The following is a 20762-nucleotide window of genomic DNA, read 5'->3' as shown; positions in this document are numbered from 1 at the left end:
GGTTCAAGCAATTCTCCTGCCTCAGTCTCCCAAGTAGCTGGGATTACAGGTATATGCCACCATGACCAGCTAATTTTGTATTTTTAGTAGAGACGGGGTTTCTCCATGTTGGTCAGGCTGATCTCGAACTCCCGACCTCAGGTGATCCGCCGGCCTTGGCCTCCCAAAGTGCTGGGATTACAGGCATGAACAACTGCACCCAACTTCCATGGATTATTCTTTTATTAGAATTTCTACCCTGAGAGGGAGGAGTGAATCCTATTTATACCATTGTGAAGTTGTGTAAATATGGTGGAACAAAGATCATCAACAAAGACTTAGTGAATACTTCCTCTCGATTAGGCTTTGAGGCTACAGAAAGGATAGGGGTGAAGGGGTGACCCTGGACTGCAGACTTGATCTGGGTAGGAAGGTATAGTGAGAACTGGTGACAGAGCTGTTAGGAATTGATCAACTTGCATGGTTGGTTTGGTAAAATAAGTGAGGACTCAAGCTTGGTTGCCTGAACCCTCTGACCTGAACAACTGACCAAAAGGGGAATTAAGAGAAATCTATTTTGAAGTACCTGCCCAGAACATCTCAGAACAAGAGTATCCACAAGCCTTTGAGTCAAACTCCAGCTAAAGTTCAAACTTCCTAGAGACTTGAGAAACCAGTCGAGGCCACAGAGTCTCTCTGTAATGGGCAAAGCTTGTGCCAGGTCTGTGTTCCTCAACTGCATCAAAACTAGATACTCCTGCAAGGGCAAAGATATTTTTTTTTTTCCTAGAAGTTTGCCTCAGCATGTTCCTTACTTTATTGGCTCCAAATTTAATAGATAAGGACTCAGGGAACAAATAGCAATGACACTGAGTTAGGTTTTCCCTCCAGTATTATTATAATCACTGTTATACAAAACAGCTTGCTCGCCCGTAAAACACAACTTAAGGCAGTACAGATTATTTCATGTAATGTGAAATATAACTAATCAAATAGTTTATCATGGATATGTAGGGGTTACCACTCTAAACAATTCCTTGTGCATTACATGTAAGCAATGAATTAAGATCTGTTGAAAGCCATAGCAACTTTAATATTCAACAGCCAAAAATATTTAGGGAAGATGGAAAGAACTCAAGAGTTGAGGACGGCCTCTTGGAAAATGTAGTCCAAACTGAGAAAGACAATAAATCTACGTTCTTCACTCTTTCTTCATGTGCTGCCACCAAACATCAATTATTGCAGCTTCAGAAGTGTTAAGAACCCATTCTTCACATCATACACAAAAATTAAAAGAAAGCACAGATCTAAATATAATGGCTAAAATTGTACAACTCTTAGAAGAAAATATAGGAGTAAATCTTTGTGACCTCGAGTTAGGCAAAGCCTCCTTATATTTCAAAAGCACAAGGAGGCTGGGTGTGATGGCACACACCTATACATCCATAACCTTGGGAGGCTGGGGTGGGCAGATCGCTTGAGCCCAGGAATTCAAGACCAGCCTGGACAACATAGTGAGATCCTATTTCTACAAAAAATACAAAAATTAGCTAGGCATGGGGCATGGTGGCATGCACCTGTAATCTCAGTTACTCAGGATACTGAGGTGGGAAGATTGCTTGAGCCCAGAGGCAGAGGTTTCAGTAAGCCAAAATGGGGCCACTGCACTCCAGCCTGAGTGACAGAATTTGGTAGCCAGCTCCTCTGTGAGCCTATGGGGTGTCTTTGTGAGCCATAGGGTCTGACAGACCCTGTTTCAAAACAAATGAACGAACAACAAGCAAAAAGCACAAGCAACAAAAGAAAGAATAGACAAATGGATACTATCAATGATGAACCACAGAATGGAAAAAATATTTGAAGGTCACATATCTGAGAAGGGACTTGTAGTTAGAATATGTAAAGGACACTGACAACTCAATAAAAAAACTGACAAATAATCCAATTTAAAAATGAGCAAAGGATCTGAATAGGCATTTTAACAAAGACAATATAGAAATGGCCAATAAGCACATGAAAAGATGCTCTGCCTCAGCCATGAGAGAAATGGAAGTCACAACCATACCCAGAGATGCCCTTCACACCCACAGTTGCCATCCAACAGATCACAAGTGCTGACCGGGTGTGAAGAAACCAGGACCCCCTCCCCAACCAGACACTGCTGGTGGGAATGTGACAAAGTGCCACTGCCATGGAAAACAGGCTGTTGGTTTCTCAAATGGTTAAATATACAGTTCCCATAAGACTTCGTAATTCTACTCCTAGTACTGAAGAAAATAGAAAAGATTCATGCTCAGTATGGATGACCCTTGAAAGCATGATGCTAAGTGGCCAGACACAAAAGGCCACATATTGTATGATTCCATTTACGTGAAATATCCGGAAGAGATACAAAGTAGGTTAGTAGCTCCTTAGTGAGGTAAAGCAGAAGTGGGGACAGATGGGGGAAAATGAGAAATGGCTTCTGATGGATACAGGGTTTCTTTTTAAGGTGGCGAAAATGTTTAACATTTGAATGTGGTGTTGGTTGCACAATTCTGTAAATATACTAAAAAATATTGAATTGCACACATTAAATGGGTGAATTGCATGGTATGTAATTTATACCTCCAAAAAAATTAAAAAGTTAGGAAGCCTCCTTCTCAGCTTCATCAACTTTTAACCTTTATACCTTTTAATCTATGGCTTATCCTGAATTTCATGCTGCAGCTGCCTGTTTTTCATTTCTCCTGAGTCAAGCTTGCATCCACGAACCCCAAAACTAAATAAAAGAAATAAAGACTATAACCAGGTTCAGACTTCAGCATGACTTTAAATTTCATGACTTTATGGAAGAAAAAAAACGGTATGCTTTAAAAAGTAAAATTGAACTCTCCTGAAAAAGTGTCTCTCCCAGATGATGGACGCTTGAAAATAAGGGTGGTCATAGACTCCATAAGCCAATATTTCAGCTCTGGGTGTGGGCTTTAATGGTCCAGGCTACCCCTCCAGCCAGCCTCATCGTCCCTCAAGATGAGATCAGAGGCTAAACAGACAAAAGAAGTGAAGACTGTGACAGTCACTCTTCTCTAATCCTCTCTGCCACTTCAGACTATTAGCAAGAAACAAGTCACATTCTCATGGCCTCTCCATGGCTGCTCTAAGGCCACAGCCTGTGGTAACCCACAGCCAGAACCTCTGGGATCCTTCAGAGTCACATTTACCTGATCCTAGTATACTGGACATGTCATTTTGGACATGCCACCAGCTCAGCACCCAGCCCACATAGTAGTCAGGGAAAATTGCCACCATGTGTGAAGTTAGTGCGATGCCTTTCCCACTGTGAATGCCAAAGGGGGCCATTCTCCATCTGCTGGCATTGACCTGACCTTAGAGCTAGTCATTCAGATGCTTTTCTTGGGACTGAATCTGGAGCAGATAATGCTATCCGGCAGTAGCAGCAGATGGCATCCTGCTGAGGCAGCGGCGGCCGTGACTGCTGCTGCTGAAAAGATAGTCCCGGTCTCTCAGCTTCTTAGATTTCCTGATTGTCTTGGTTTCCACTGTTATCCAAGTCTAGTCCACTAGCCTTCCTTCAATGATGTGAGTTGCCTCTAGTGAAGTCTTTTATTTAAGGTACTAAGAAAGAGGTAAAAGGGGTAGATTCTATTGCCTATAACCAAGAACCCTGACTTATACATCCAGCATCCTCCACACCCTCCTTTAGAGAAACTGATGACTCCAATTTGGTTGTCTGAACCTAAAGTGTAGCAGAGGTACCTGTTTTTAAGATTCATAACTGGGAAGTACACAGCCTGCAGCATTTGTCAGTTTCTCCCTCTGTTTAGCCTCTGACCTCATCTTGCTGACAATGGGCACTCACTTGCTCATTTGTCCCTTTTTCTTCTTTCTCTCCCATTTTTGTCCCTGCTCCTCCTGTTGGAAAATTTGACAATGACACTCTTAGTTACTGCTTAAGGTGGTTTTTCTCCATGTAAAGGAGGCTGCTGGCTTCCCTGAATAGCCTTAAAAAGATGCTTGGTTGATGAAAAAAACATATCACCTATACTGTGAGTAGAACGATACATTTGTGCTGGGTTAACTATGTAAGTATTATAATACTTCAACAATACTCAGATGGAAAGGACAGTTACAAAATATTGAGATGGAGAGATATCTGCATTTTTAAAACCCCACATGTCACTGCTGTGAAAAATTCTTGACCCTTCACAGCAATGATTCTGTCATTTAAGGACCCTGATTGTGAGTCACTCACTTTTTGGTCAGTCTCAGGAGCCCACTGATGCCCACATTAAGTTCTTAGCCCATCTCCCATCTTTAGTCATTTGACTCAATTCTAGCAATTTCTGGCAATTTAAAAATAAACTCTGTTAACAACTCTTCAGTATCTCTGCTTAGAATTCTCTTGGAAGCAAATGTACTTATTTACCCTTGGGTCATTCCCAGTTCCTTTTTCTCTCTTCAGCTACTCAAGGCCCCTTTTTCTCATCCCTTGTGCATTCTCTAAGTTCTGCAATTTTTACTCATATAAAAATATCAGAAGAAATTGTGATTTTATTTACACAAAAAATGTCTGAGGCTATTTTTTAAATAAGAAATATTTGCAAGAAAAATGCCAGCAGTTATTTATTTGTACTTTGGGGGAAGCAATAGGAACGGATGAGGCATCTCAGCCCCAGCTGTGTTTTTTGCTAATACTGTGGAATTCTTAAACCCTATTTTCGACTTGGCAGCTGCCAAAAGTTTCCAAGAAGACAATGTAGCTAATGTAGGGGGTTCATGGTCATTCTTTTCTAACCTCATAGGTATAGAACCTAATGTGTAAATGAAGACTGTTGAGCTACTTCCTCAAATGGATGCCATTCCATTCGACCTTAGGACTGAAGGAATAAAACTAACTGGGCCACAAGTTTATCACTATTCGAAGCAACATTTTTGTAAAGTTTTAAAAAATATGACAGTCTAACTCTCGCTGATGTAAGAACTCCAATCCACGATGAGGCTTTGGACAACATCTGGTAATTATTCATCCTATTCATACTGTAAGTTCCACACCAGCTTAGAAGATATCGCTATAGAACATATCCCTCAGATAGAGGAGAGCAACAAGAAACTATCTCTACACAACAGAAGGTCTCTCTCAGACAGAGAGCAGTAACAAGAAATGGCAAGGTGGGCAAACAAGTCAAACTGAAGTAAAGGTATTTTTCTGACTGACAAAGTGAAAGGATGCGCTTGAGTCAACATTCGCAATCTCTGAGTACTATTATGGTTGGAGGATATGAGTTGGCAAGAGCTTTTGAAGGTCAGGTGACCAGCTAGGTTATAAGTGCCCAGCGTTCTCTGGTGAAGGGAAAGTCAGCTCTGTAACAGAAGGACCTTCTCTGTCTTGCTCACTACTGCCTACTCAGAGCTGGCCACACAGTAGACACCAAACGAGTATTTATTGAACGAATGGATGTAAAGCTTACTGGGGCTAGAATGCATTTTGGAACAATCAAAGAGTGATGCTTCAGCCAAAAATAAAATCTGATTCAATTATCTAAAAACAACCTTATCTTTGTTAGTTGTAAAAAAATTCTTAAAATTTGGTTAAAGGGTCGGGTAAACATGTTTATCTACATTAGTCTGTTTGTGCTTTCTTTGGAACCAGCTCTACAAACCCAGCCAAAAAAAAAAAAAATGGTATGACTTTAAGATAAAACACAAAGGAAAACATGAGCATCTACGCACCTCCTGTGCACACCGTTAAGACCAAGCCCACTGTAAATTCCAATTCTAAATGCATTTAAAATTGTACCGTTTCACACGAAGAAGACAATGCAAATGATGGAACAATTTAACCTTGAAGGTTATTCACTGTGACTAAGTTAGTGCATTTTAAAAAACTATAAATGCTTTATGCTCTAACTGTAAAAAGAACTGAAGAGGAAAAAAAAGAAAAATATCCTGTACTTTAATGTAGTGGAGCAATTAACTTACTACAAGACAAAAAATAATTTTAAGGAATTCTCCTATACAAAATTTTACAATTATATTAATTTAAAACCTGGAAGAAATTCATAATAGACTTAGAGATTTTTTAAAAAAGAAGAAAAATTCATAATATTTGTGACAAAAATATGCTATCACCTCAAAGATGTCATTAAGTGGTATCAGGATGCTCCCAAGTATCCATTTATTCTTTTTAGTCACACACCCCAGCCCCCACCCAAGTTACACCTGTCATGTAGCCGCCTGCTCCATGAGGCGGTATTCTCCAGCCTCCCCAGACGTGGCACGTGTGACTATGCCTGGGTCAATGACATAGGGGTGGAACTGATTTGCATAATCTCCCTAAAGACCAAGCTGCATGTCCTGGTTTCTCTCTGCCTTCCTGATAGCTGGAGATGCAGCTGATAGGACAGGAGTGATTTTTAAAGCCAATTAGCTCATTAGCCCTGGGCCACTCATATCTGTACTGTTACATGCAAGAGAAATCAACTTTTATCTTAGTCATTGAATTTTGAGTTATCTTTGTACAATAGGTGAGACTGTGACTCTAATAATACAGAGAAAATAATAGAAAAGATAAGTAAACAAGAGCTATCATTTGTGTTGTTTCCCGGTAGACTGTAAAACATGGAGACTTCTGCTCATCAAAAGATACCATAAAGGTTGGGCGCGGTGACTGACGCCTGTAATCCCAGCACTTTGGGAGGCTGAGGTGGGTGGATCACCTGAGGTCAGGAGTTCGAGATCAGACTGATCAACATGGTGAAACCCCATCTCTACTAAAAATACAAAAATTAGCCAGGTGTGGTGGCAGGCACCTGTAATCCCAGTTACTCAGGAGGCTGAGGTGGGAGAATCTCTTGAACCCTGGAGGCAGAGGTTATAGTGAGCCAAGATTACACCACTGTACTCCAGCCTGGGTGACAGAGCAAGACTCCATCTCAAAGAAAACAACAGCTTTAAGAGAATAAAAAAGTCACAGTACAGACTGGGAGAAAATAAGTGCAATATAAAGAACTTATATCTAGAATATATAAAGAACTTCTATAACTCAATTTAAAAAAATAATCCAGGGACTTTTTCCGTCGTAAGTCCATTGGGAGACTGGGTTTCCATTAATACTCTGTTACATGCTCTAGAGAGAAGCATCATAAGTCTTTGCTCTGCTTACAGGGCTTCTTTTATGAATCTTGGGCCAGTTGTCAAGTTAATGCCTCTCAACTCCAAATTCATCCTTTTTGTCTGCTCTGGGAAAATGGATTCAATCCGTTTATGTATTTTCCCTTTGCCAGCTGGCCAGGAAACTTTGCCAGAAGAGGGTCATGGAGAAACATGGTGGGAGGAAAGGGTTTCGCTTTTGTGATCTGGGGCACTTACAGTGAAGGGCTCCAGCAGCCCCCAGCCGCCAGCAGATTTTAACACCTCCCTTGGGGGTGTTGTGGCACCGTGCCTCCAGGGAGATACCTGCTAACAAGCAGCTCTCCCAGCACCCTATAGAGCAGATTTATGGCAAGTTCCAGAGGGCTGGTTTCCAGCAAGTTCCGCTGGTACCATAAAGACTCCTTTCAAGAGGGTCTGCATGTCAGCCTGCAGGGAGCCTCTTCCTTGGGTGCTCGATATCCCAGAGGTGTGATTGCTTCTTATACGTGCTAGTCCAATATTCATCAGAGTTGTTACTAGCCAATCTCCCATTATTCTAGCCCTGACTGGACCCAGTCTGCCTTGATGGAAAAATCCAACCATCTTTATGTGCTTACTCTAATACTAGATATCAAAGGCTCAGGGTATTCTAAGCAAGTCAAAAAAGGCCTCTGAAGCCCAAATGAGAAGGGAGAGCCCTCTCATTTTCCCTCCTATCACTGTTGGTAGAGTTTGCTTTACTTTATCCTGCTTATAAATTAGGTGATGACTTGAGGTTTCAGGATGATGTGATTCTGCCCTTCTGCTCCCACTGATTCCAAAATTTAAATTAATGTCTCCATGAACCAGCTATCACTTTCTACTAGGGCAATACTTTCTCGTTGTTACTAAATATAATTGGGATATTTTCCTAGCAAAACTAATAAACCTCAAAAATGCCAATTAAACATTTGGCATCTGTGGGTGGTCAAGTTCCCTTTCAGGCCAGAGCTCTCCCCTCATGCTCTTCTCTTCAAGATGTGTTTCTCTTGGCTCTGAAATAAAACTCCGTGATACACTGTGATCTAGGTTGCCATCTATCAGCCCCTTCCTAACCTAAATCTTGAGCCAATGAATTAATTCTTAGAAATGCTCCAGGTAGCTACTGCTGTCTCCTGTTGTGTGCAGAATAAATTCCACTTGGGGAAGGTTCTGTCAGAGGCTTTTGTCCAAAATGAGTCCGCCTCTGTCTGGAGGCAGCTCCCTATCTTACGCCTACCTGCACTCTCCTGTAACTGAGATGCTTGCAGGAGGGCCCTGGTTGGTTGGACCCCTGCCTACTTTTCCAGTCCTTCTGTGCCCCACTTCCCCTCAGTCTGTGATACTGCAACTGTGAGGGGTCTGCTTTCTAATCTTTGAAAGCAAAAGGCAAAGTTCTTGTTTTCTTTACTTTTTTTTTTTTTTTTTTGAGATAAGATCTTGCTCTGTCACCCAGGCTGGAGTTTAGTGGCATGATCCTGGCTCACTGAAGCCTTGACCTTCTGGGCTCAAGCAATACTCCCACCTCAGCCTCCTAAGTAGCTGGGACCACAGGCGTGCACCACCACACCCAGCTAGTTTTTCATTTTTAGTAGTGACAAGGTCTTACTATATTGCCCAGGCTGGTCTCAAACTCCTGGGCTCAAGCAGTCCTTCCACCTCAGCCTTCCAAAGTACTGGAATTACTGTCAAAGTTCTTTTTTTAGCCTTGAGGCATTTGCATAAGCCATTCCTTCTGCCTAGAATGCTCTGCTCACCACTTCACCTCACTCTCTCCTCCTAAATCCTCAAGTCTCCATTTAAGCGTCTATAAGATCCTCATCTAGGCTTTCCAGAGCCCCAGATCCCCCAAGGTTCTATAACTTGGCATACAGAAGGTACAAATAGTAAGTGCTCAATACATATACCATAGCGGTCAAACACATGGACTTTGGAGCCAGGCTCCTCAGGTCTAAAATCTAGTTCTGACACTTAACTAGCCACGTGCCCATGGACAACTAGCATGACCTCAGTTTCCCCATCTACAAGATGGAGTTGATCATTGTACGTCACCTCCCTGCAGGGTTGTTAGAATGAGTAAGTGGGTAAATGCTTGTAAATTGCTTTATTTCATGTCTGTTAAATGATAAATTGGAGTGAAGCTATTAAATACCATGAAATTGCCCTTCTAAAGAAGGGAACTACATAAACTTCCAGGTTCTAAAATTCTTTAATTGACACTTATTAAGTTAGAAGAAGTTATTTAAAAATAATATTCAGTGCAAACTACCATATAGTAAAATTACTACATGCATCTGTTACTGGTGGCAACATAAATGATAGTATCCTTTTGGAAACGAGATAATAAATTTTAGGAGTCACTAAAATGTTCAAGTGCACCTGGGAATATACATAAAACTGGACACAATTTTTGAAAGCTACAATTAATAAATAACACTTCAATGTCAGTAATACTAGTTTTTAAAAACCAGAATGTTTAAGCATATTTGAAATATTAACTCCAGATAATATCCAACTAATGTTATAAAATGTATCAACATGAAAAATCCCATGACATATTAAAAAGTAAAACCCAAATTCAAAGTTATATCATACTATGATTATATGATGCATATGATCTCATTATATGATACTATTTTATACATATCATATGTATGTGTGTGGGTATAAAAATAAAAACTAGAAAGAAACATAAAAAATAATTGGTATACTAAAATGATAAATTCCGGGTGGCTTAAACTTTTAAAATATTGTTACTACTGATTCAACATTAGGAAAATGTATCACTGTTTTCTTAATTGATTATTCAAATCAGTGAAAGCAAATTTTATTCTAAAAATCATGCAACACCTAGCCCAATGCTATAAATATGACGAAAGTGAATCCCAGGGAAATAAAATTGCTTTATCTGAGTAAAGCCAGGAAAGCCAGTGTTTTTCCAATATACACCTAGTTCCCCCTGACCAAATGATGATTTGTTTCACATTAATACTTTATGAGGCTAATTTTTTATAGTAAATGTTTCATATACAAAAGCTAATGCCTTCACACAGATAATACGTGGATTAAACTGATTTGAAATAAGGCAAGTTTGCTACCTACATAAAAACTTATCACAGCCATTTTACTCACACAAACAGCTAACTACTGGAATCTTTTGGATTTTAATAATTTCAGAGAAAATACAAAGTGTACTCCCTTAGTCAGTAGGAAGACAGGCTCTTGAAATCTACCTGTAAACTGACTTTACAGTGTGGAGGTAATAAAGACACAATAGCACATGGCTTTCCAGGAGGCAGTGCTCACCAAAATGGAATTCTCCCAAGGTCCCTTCACCTTAATCTGCTCAGGCTTGTCTTTGCCCCATCATTACCTCGACAGAGATTATCAAAGGCCCACTCAGGACCCAGAGTGATAAGTGAGCCAGGAAGTTGACTTAGACTGGTAATGTGGATAGAAATTTGCAGAAAAAACAGGTATGACTGAAATCAGAGGGGTGTAAAGCAAAGTTACAGAACAGAAATGTCTTAGAAGAATGTAAATCTTAGGGTTCCAAAAAAAGGGATCCAAGGTGATGGGGAGGAACACTATGAGATTGATAGTTCTGTTTTCAAAGGTAGAACTCCCCTCCCCACCTTTTGGTGGTTCACTTTAGGAATCTAAAATGTAAATTGGTGGCTGGGTAAGTAGGCAATGGTGTTGCAACATTAAGAAATGTTAATCCAAGTAGCATCCTGTCAGCATTTCCTTTCCAATTGCTGGTAAACATCTTGCTCCTCTCCACTGACCACCTTCGCGAACTCTCCTCCCTCGCCTGGAGAACACATCGTGCGTCACAAATTACCCTGTTATTAGTGTCGGGCACAAGTGACTGGTCCAGGCCAGAGCAAAGGAATTGGGAACCTGCTGCCAGTGAGTCACAAAGGGCCTAAGGTGAGTCACCTGGTTCTGTCTCAGTTTTCCCATTTGAGGGACTAAAGGATTGCCTTAGTGTCTGCAAAGACCTCCTGTGTGCCACTCAAGGGTGCTGCACTGGCTTCTGGTCACCTTATCCAGTTAGAAAGGGGTGGGTAAGGCCGTTATACAAATTGCAAGCTGGCAATTGATGAATACAATAAAAATAACAAACAAAAATGAGTGAATGCAGCACTTCACATACCACAAGCAGCTATAAGTCTTGCACAGAGCCTAAAATCTTTCAAGAGAACGGTGGCTCTACAGTCAGGAAACCTGGTTTGAGGGCCAGTCCTGTCACTTAGTAGCTAAGTGATCTCAGGCAACTCAATCTCTCTGAATCTTTGTTTACTGGCCTGTTACATGGGGTTAATTCCACCTACCACAAAGACCTGTCATTGGACTAAGGGAGATTAGGTATACAGACATACCTGAACACAGTAACCCACAAAGCTGGGTAAGTGTTATGTAGTAACCTCATCTTATTATCCTCACCTACTGGGCACAGGAAAAAATCAGATGTCAGGCTGGTTTAAACAATAAAATTAAATACTAAGTTTTAAAAGATTCCTCAGAGAGAGAAATGGGAGAACCTCCTATGGCTTCATAGCCTCCTCCCCCATCGTGTTCTCATCTCTCTCACTACTGGATAAAGATAACTGGTTTCACAGCCGTCTTTCAGTAAGGAAAGCCCACATAATGGGTACCAACTGTGCTGAGTAAAATACCCAGGGACAGGTCCTGGAGAGTCTGTGTTGCAGTGTCAGGTGGTTCCAAGCTTTCCAAAGATGGGCCTCACCTGGGAGAATGCCCAGATTTCCCTCCCAACCCCAGCAAACGGGAGTAGGATTTCCAGGACAAGACATGTGAGAACCCAGGACCTAGTGGCTTGCTAATAAAAGGAGTTTGGGAATCTGAATGCCATTTTCACCACTTTCCAACCACATGGCTTAGAGCAAGCGATGTTTTCTAAGCCCTGAATTCCTCACAAAGCCTGAAAACTTAGAACTGTGGTTCTGGAGTCAGGAAGCCCAGTTTGAAGGTCAGTCCTGTCACTGAATAGCTAAGGGATCTTGGGCAAGTCAGTCTGTAAAAATAGACACAACATTTTATGTTTATTTTGTAAGTTCTAGGTTAGGATTAAATAAAGTACATCATGTGTCTCAATTACCTAATGTAATGCCTGGCACAAGGCAAGTGCCCAATATACTGTTGGCATTGGTACTGCAGTCACTATTTACATTTCCTCATCAATGGCACTGTGCCTTCCAAGTGGCACGATGGCCAGCCAGCAGTCCCTCCTTTCCTACAATACCCTGATCAGGGTTTAGGTCAGCCTGACCAAGTGTTGGTGGGGGAGTGGCTTTTCTGAGGGATAGTGTCACTTGCAGGTTGACTCATTTCCTCAGTGACAGCAGGATTTCTTACCTCATAAAACTTGCTTGGGCAGTGCCACCAAAGGAATCATTTTATGAAAAAGAGTAGGACCTAGAGGAGGGTGTGAGGCCACCTCTTGATCAAGAAGGAATTTGGAACATCTGTCTCTCACCCACAGATAAAGAGGAAGCTCGGTCACTTTTAGGAAAGGATTTGGGGTTACTAAGGTACACTGATGAAGCAAGCTCCAAATTTTAATATTTTAAAATAAGTTTTTGTTATGTAATGTTTGCAGTCAGCATTTCCTGTTGTACCGCCCCCGCAAGATAAAGCACCCCTTGGAAAAGAACAGGATGACAAAGATTCTAGTAGTTCTTGGAGGAGGGTGGGGTGCAGCAGGTATGAGCGCCTACAGGAGAGGCAGGGAAATGGTGAAGGAGTGCAGAAAAACATCCCCCAAATACAGTCTCAACTGCTTTCTTTTCAGACTCTGAAATCACAAGAAAAGTCAGAGCAATATCTCTGGCCAAGGGCCAATGGCACTGAGCTAGGGGATTAGGCACCTGTTGGAATAGTTACTGTTTTCTACCTTGAGCAAATGGGGATTGGTCATTCATGTCTCTGGCCAGGGCAGCTGCTCCCTCTGTCAGTGATCACCAGCCCTTGCTAATTACTCACCAAGAGAAAATAAACCATAAGACTTCACACTGGAAACAGGCTAATCTTTTCTGTCTAGTCCTGTCTAATGCAAGAACCCTCTTAAAGAAAAAAATGTATAACACCCCGATTTTAAATAGATAGAGGGGTGACAGAGAGATAGACAAAGACAAACACAGAATGAGAGAAAGAGGGACAAAGAGAAAGAGACAGAGAGAGACACACACACAGAGTGACAGGGAGAGACAGGGACAGAGAAAGAGAGAAGGACAGAGAGAGAGAGAGAAGGACACAGAGAGAGAGAGAAGGACAGAGAGAGAAAGAGAGAGCATGGCTCATACAGAATATCTGCAGTGCCTGGAACATTAGAGAAAAAATTTCATTTATTCAATTTTTTGATTAATGATTAAATCTATGACTTTGAATTTAGAGATACTTCGCTTACAAAGATGTCTGGCAGAAAAAGTCTTGGGCATATTGTTTGAAAATGTAACATATTATTTAAAAATAAAAATTTCCAGACTTTTCAAATATACATTCTTTCAAAGGAGTATCCTTAAATTTCTGTCAATATGCATTTACACAATTTTCACATCATCTCTCTGCCTATTAGTGAAAATCAGCTGGTATGAATGTGAGATGATACTGTGCTAATACCATACACAGGATTTCCTAGCTCAACACTACACCAGGCACATGATCAGCTCCTTTTCCCTGGGGGATCAGTCAAACATGTGCCAATGTGATCCTCTGATTCTCCTCTATTGATCTTTATCTGGGGTCACTGAGTTCCTAAGCCTTCTTTTTAAAATGGTTTCTTTAAGACTTATTGGATATTTTATTTTAAAAAATTCCGCCAGACTGGGCGTGGTGGCTCATGCCTGTAATCCCAGCACTTTGGGAGGCCGAGGCGGGCGGATTACCTGGTCAGGAGTACAAGATCAGCCTGACCAACATGGTGAAACCATCTCTACTAAAAATACAAAATTAGCCAGGCGTGGTGGTGTGCATTTGTGATCCCAGCTACTCAGGATGCTGAGGCAGGAGAATCACTTGAACCCGGGGGGCAGAGGTTGCAATGAGCCAAGATTGCATCACTGCACTCCAACCTGGGCGACAGAGCGAGATTCTGTCTCAAAATAAAAAAAAAAAAATTCTCCAAAAAATATACTTGGCCAAAGTGCTACTGTGAATCACAAGTCCAGATTTTGTGGAGGAGAATGCTGGAAATGAGACAGTGATGGAAGTGGACTTGGAATTGAACTGACCACTCCGACCCCCTTCACTCCCATCCCCACCTTCCAGCAGCAGCTCCAGGTGCTATGTGAGGGGACTCAGAGTTCCTCAATGTTATTCATGTTCATGAAATTTAAATATAGATATCTTTAGGTTGCTCTAAAGGAAATAAATGCTCTGAAAAAAAAAAAGTGAACAGAAGCGTCATATGATATTCAGCTTCAAATATACCAACTATTACCTGGAATATACATATAAAAGATACTAAACCTACATGGATTCTAAAAATATACCAAGAGACACCCATCTGAGCCTCAGTGATGTCCTCTTGTTTGGGGAGAGGGAGAGCCTTGGATTGTTTCTCTTCCCCGCCCAGTGAAGTTTTTTCTCAGTAAACTGCTCTTCCTATTAGTACACAAGGTTGGGAATGTCACTCATCTGCCATCTTATGAAATCCCAGCCACTCCAACCTTTGCCACGCTTCTAGGTCGATGTTTATGGAGCATGGAGGTGGAAGAAGAGCAATACTTAGATATTCCACAGCAATTCTGACATTGCTCAGCCTTTGTCACTCTGTCACACATCAGTCAAAGGTATGATTAAGTGCCATCTGTATACCAGGACACTGCGCTTGATCCTCAGGAGCAGCCCCACCCTTACATCTGGCCTTAATTTAAAAGACCCCCACTCTGGCCCTCCTCTGGCCTCACTTCTTCCTTGCATGAGGAGTCCCTGGGTTCAAGGAGACATGCACACCCACATCCATGCCCCCTTTCCAGACTTGCTAGGTGATTAAGGATCCTAGAATTCCCTGCCTGAGCAGTTCTGAGCCCACTTCCAGGACCTGCATGGGCCCTTTTCTAGGTCTGCCCTCTTATAAATGACAGCACAGTATAATGCTAGGCCTGGAGAAGGCCCAAAGAAGACTTGGGGAGGGGAAGGCAGGGAACGTAGCATGCAGTGGCCACACACATGCACACCAGGCTCCTAGCGGAGCAGGACATAAGTGGGACTGGGAGGAAAGACCGGGCCCAGCTGAGGGCTGGTGCCTCCATTTGTATTCTTGCCCTGTGTCTTGCAAATGTTAGGGGGAGGCCTGTTCACAGGGCCTTGGGATAGGTCTGAACCTCCAGAAGTCCCATGAATTCTGGAAGCCAAAGATCTGTTCCGGCTGTGTAGCCACCAGAGGGGCTGATAGCATGACCAAGACAGACATCCTTATGTGACTCCTAAAGGTCCCACTGGACTGCTCTTTCCCACAGCAAGCACTTTCTTTGTGAGCAGGAAGTATTTCTTCCTCCTATTAGGCTACCTGTTCACCACTGTCACCTTCACTAAAAAGCAGGCTGGGAAAATACATGTGTGATGAACTGCCTTTGCTGTTTAGCAAAACTTTTGGTAAGAAGGTGTAGAAAATGATAGGCCCAAGGCAGGGTGTTGCCTTGGATGGGAGCCCCTTCTGCCTGAGCCCTCCACTGTCCCATTAGGAGTGGGCAGGGTGGGAAGGAGGGGAAGCTCTGTGTGAGTAAGCACAGCTGGTGCAGTGAGAGCATAGACCTGGGATCAGACATCCAGCAGCATGAATATCTGGTTCTTGAAGCTGAAAACTGGGAATAATAACACCAGCTTTTCACAGACCATTGCAAAAAGTAAATGAGATGATTAAAATTGTAACGAACAACTGTATATACCACAGCTTACAATGTTGAACCCACAAGCATCCACTCATTGAATCCTTACAACAATAATAATTATTCATGCTTCCAATTTGCAGGTGAACAATGACGTTTAGAGAGATAAAGCAACTTGTTCAAGGTGATACAGAGCCAGTCTCAAATTTAGACATTAACGGTAAAAGTGCAACTCCTCCCTTCTATGTACCTGAATTTGCCTTTCATCAAGTCAATATTTGTGAACATGCTTCATGAATGACTTCCTCGTACAAATGATCATTTTTTATCATTTGGGGTCATATTTTATGATTTTGAAGGAATGTGGTTTTGAAAGTTCCTCCTTACAGGTAAGACGTTGGAAGCTAGAGGACTGCCCAGCACTGCCATTTCTTCCTTCCTTCCCATCAGAACAGCAGGTGTTATGGGGGAGGGAAGACCAGAGCACAGACAGCAAATGCCACCGAATGATGGCTCTTTGCTACCTGCTGCTATCACATGAAGCTTTCTCCTGCATCTCCCCTCTCAAAAGGAAAAAATACAAATCTATAGTATTTCATAGAGAATAGCATGGTACTGGCTTTGCCCAAAACTCCACTTGTTCCCAGAATATGCAAAACAGTGACAGATAATCAACTTCTGAGTCACAGATGTTAATTTCCCAAGATTATAGTTAAGAAAACACAGTAAAGATAAAATAAAATAAAATAAAATAATTACCTGAGTATATATGATAGCTTTCTACTGAGGAACTCAAATACTATATGTATGTATATATATAAATGTCTCCTTTTGTTTCACAACATCCCTGCAGAAACAGAAAAAGAGAAACATAATTAATATACTATACAACTATGCCTGTAAGCATCCTTCTATAATAGGTCTAAAACTTAAGTCAGAGTTTCAAACCAATGGGAGAGCTTGGTGCTGGCAAAGTTGGGCCTACCAGTTTGGACTGGTGCATGGGGCTTTAAAACAATTTCAGCCAACACTGAAAATTCAGGAATTTGCATATAGAAATCCAGATTTGCAGCTTCACTCAGAAACTCAGAAGATTGGCAAGAATCACTGGAGCCATAGGCCTTAAATGGAACACATGGTTACCTACCTGGCCAACTGTTTTCAGGGACCTGACTGGCTTTCTAGGGCAGTTAACTTTGTGACTCCTTATGTTGCTAACATTTCTCAATATGAATTATGTCTTCAAGTCAGTGTAACTTGAGCAGAGATAATAAGGGCCTAGCACAGCCTGGTGTAAAAATTACAGTTTGTCATAGCACATGGGTTTTCAAAGGACCAGTCGTGAACCATTAGTGCACTGGTTCCCAACCCTGGTTCTACATGTGAATTCCTTGGGAGAGATTTTTAGACTATGCTTTCTACCTAACCAGATCAACTAAACCAAGATTTCTGAAGATACAGTCCTGGTATCAGTATTGTCACTGCTGTATTGTCACTGTAATATAACTACTGAAGTCTAACATACAGATGGTAAAGTGACAAAACACAAAAGAATACGACCAGCACCCCAGACTCTTCCTCATGTCTCTCCCTGTCACCACCATGGATTCATGTTGCCTGTTCTTGAACTTTATGTAAAAACAATTGTTTTGAGCACATTCCTTGGCATCTGGATTCTTTCACTCAACTTTCAGGACTGAGACGCATCTCTGTTGTTGCATGTAACAGTAGCAAACTCATTTTCATTGACGTTTTATATTCCATCCCATGACTATATCACAATCTGTTTTCCCATTCTGTTGTTGATGGAAATATGGGTTTGTTTTGAGTTTGGGATTATAACACTTAAAGGTGCCATTTATGAACATTCTTGCACATGCTTTAGGTAAATACGTGAATGCATTTCTATAGAACACATATCTGGGAGTGGAAACGCCAGGTCATAAGGCATATGTATATTCAGCTTAATGGATATTGCTGAACAGTTTTTCAAAGCTGTTGTGACTATTTACACTCCTCCCAGTGACGTATGAGAGTTCCAGTGGTTTCATATCCTTGCCAATATTTATAATGTCTGTCTTTTAAATTTTCACCTTTCTGATGGGTGTGTAGTGGTACTTCACTGCAGTTTTAATCTGCATTCCCCCAGAAAGCTAACAAGGTTAAGTATGTTTCATGTTTCTTGGCTCTCTGAATATGTTTTTCTGTGAAGTACCTGTTCAAACCTCTTGCCCATTTTTCTGTTGTGATAGTCTATCTTTCAGAATTGCCTTGTTTCTGTTTTGGATAGGACTCCTTGTTTGTTACATGCATAACAAGTCATATTATATGCATGACTCCCTGCATGTTATTTGCATGGCAAATGTCTCCTCTCCTGCAGTTTGTCTTTTACTCTTTTAGTGGTATGCTTTGAGAAACAGAAGTTCTTATTTTTAATGTAACCAATTTATAGATATTTTTCATCATGTTAGTACTTTTTGTATCTTGTTTAAGAAATTGTCGGGTGCGGTGGCTCACACCTGTAATCCCAGCACTTTGGGAGGCCTAGGCGAGCAGATCACAAGGTCAGGAGATCGAGACCATCCTGGCTAATACGGTGAAACCCCGTCTCTACTAAAAATACAAAAAACTATCCGGTCATGGTGGTGGGCACCTGTAGTCCCAGCTACTCAGGAGGCTGAGGCAGGAGAATGGCGTGAACCAGGAGGCAGAGCTTGCAATGAGCCAAGCTTGCGCCACTGCACTCCAGCCTGGGCAACAGAGCAAGACTCTGTCTCAAAAAAAAAAAAGAAAAGAAAAAGAAATCACTGTCTACCCAAGGTCATACACATATTCTGTTTTGTCATCTAGAACAATGCTGTTCAGTAGGAAAAAAATGGGAGTAACATATGTAATTTTAAATTTTCTAGTATTTCAGGTACTCAATAGCCACATGTGGCTAGCAGCTGCCACATTGGACAGTGAAGATCTAGAAGTTATATTGTTTTACCTATCACATCTAGATTAATACTTAGATCTGTACAAATTTTAAGATGAGACTCAAGACTCATTTATTTGTACATGGACATTCAAATGGCCGTCCTTTCCTGTAGTGCCAATGTTGTCATAAATCAAAGGTCCAAATTTGTGGAGGTTTTTTTCTATCATCTTAGTCCATTGGTCTATTGTTCCCTAGTTGATTATAATTTTCAGAGAGTATTGAGAACCACTACCAGTAGGTCACAAAATTAATTAGTAGTTTATGACCAGAAATTTTATAAAGTGTAATGAAATGAAATAGAAAACATCAATATCTATAGGTATTGTTTTTATGAAACTATTATTTCAGAATTGTGTGTGTGTATGTATCCTAAGTTGAGATCTGAAAAGTATTTCTTGCTATCAGTAATGGTTAAAAACGTTTGAAAATCACTGCAATAGTGTAATCTACACAACAATCACTTAGAAAAATTCAAGTTGCATACAATTTTATAGTCATCCTAGAATAGCTCTGAAGTTTTACTCTTACACAATTAGTTATAGCCCAGAATTCCACATAAGGCAGATCTCTGTTGGAATCAAGCCAGGAAAAGCAAGCTACAGCTAATGGGATAGGAATAGCTCATTATGAAACCCTGTAACTTTGACCCAAAGTGGAATATAGTAATGATCCTGTGATGTGAACATTACAAATGAAAATTGCTAATCTGCAGAATTTGACATTTGTTCAGCATCAGTATATCGTATGTTTTTAAAGTTTTAATCATGTGTCAAACAAGAAAACAAACTTTGAGGGGAAGAAATTGAAGCCAAGTTAGTTATTAAATGATGTCAAGTAATCTTCATTATTGAAGAAAATGCTTTCAGAATGTTTTGCTTAAATTTTGAAATAATTAGTTTATTGTTCAGCTGTGTCAGGGTCAATCCAATCAACAAGTATTTATTGACTATCCAGTAAAATATGTCTGGCAAAGAAATCAAAATAAAACAAATAGACCTTATCCCAGCAGAGAATTAAATGGATTATCACATGATTTTTCTTCACTAAGTACTTCATCTTAGAACATGAATATAGTAAGTAAAAATGGCTTCAAGCTCCTTAATGTAATATTTTACCTCTTCAAATAACCTAAATATATGCCTTACCTGTGAATTTTACACTTTTCTCATTACTGAGAAATGTATGCATCTTTTGGTTGTGTTTTCATATTATGCACATGCACACATGCACACGTGTGTGTATGCGTGTGAGTGTATGTTTACCAATCCTGAGCAGACAGATTTGGGAATTTTGGTTAAATATCTTAGTTTCCTGGTATTTCCTAAAGATTTAACTCAGGAAACAATAAAAAGGAAACTTTCCATTAGATCGAAACATACAATCCCAACACCAGCCCAAATCGTCTCCACAGATTTTCCAGCGGCCAGGTAGGCCAAAAAATAAATAACCAGAACCCTTTAATTTTATATTTGAGTAGCAAGAAGATACTCACAGATGGAGAAATTTAAAATTCTCATATTTGGGAAAGGTAAAATTTATTTCATGGACATCCAAGTCAAATCTCATCAGAGCTATTTTCTATTTATTAATGGAACTTCTCAGCCTTGAAATTATGATAATAACAACCTTTGGAAGTGATCTAACTGAAGCCCATTTACAATTGAACATCTGTCCACCATCAACAGAAAGCCCTGTGGAGAATTGTGGCTGTTACAGTTTTGTACAAGGTCAAAGATTCTTAATCTCTCCGTTCACTTGCCAATTGGGGTTTTTATACATAACCCTAATTTATTTAT

The 20762-nt window shown here is 40.7% G+C and overlaps 1 protein-coding gene across 1 annotated transcript in view; it reads right to left on the bottom strand.

The window, feature by feature from the left end:
• CERS3 (ceramide synthase 3) overlaps positions 1–20762 on the bottom strand; it is a 136564-nt gene that overhangs the window by 97255 nt on the left and 18547 nt on the right. Inside the window, exon 3 of the mRNA XM_050800143.1 lies at positions 16746–16833. The gene's annotated coding sequence lies outside the window, so the exon portion shown is untranslated. The remainder of the gene's footprint in view (positions 1–16745; positions 16834–20762) is intronic.

Source organism: Macaca thibetana, chromosome 7 (genome assembly GCF_024542745.1).
Source record: "Macaca thibetana thibetana isolate TM-01 chromosome 7, ASM2454274v1, whole genome shotgun sequence".
In the NCBI taxonomy this organism is placed as follows: Eukaryota; Metazoa; Chordata; class Mammalia; order Primates; family Cercopithecidae; genus Macaca; species Macaca thibetana.
Note: the sequence above shows the minus strand (reverse complement) of the source record. Positions and strands in the feature narration are given on the sequence as shown.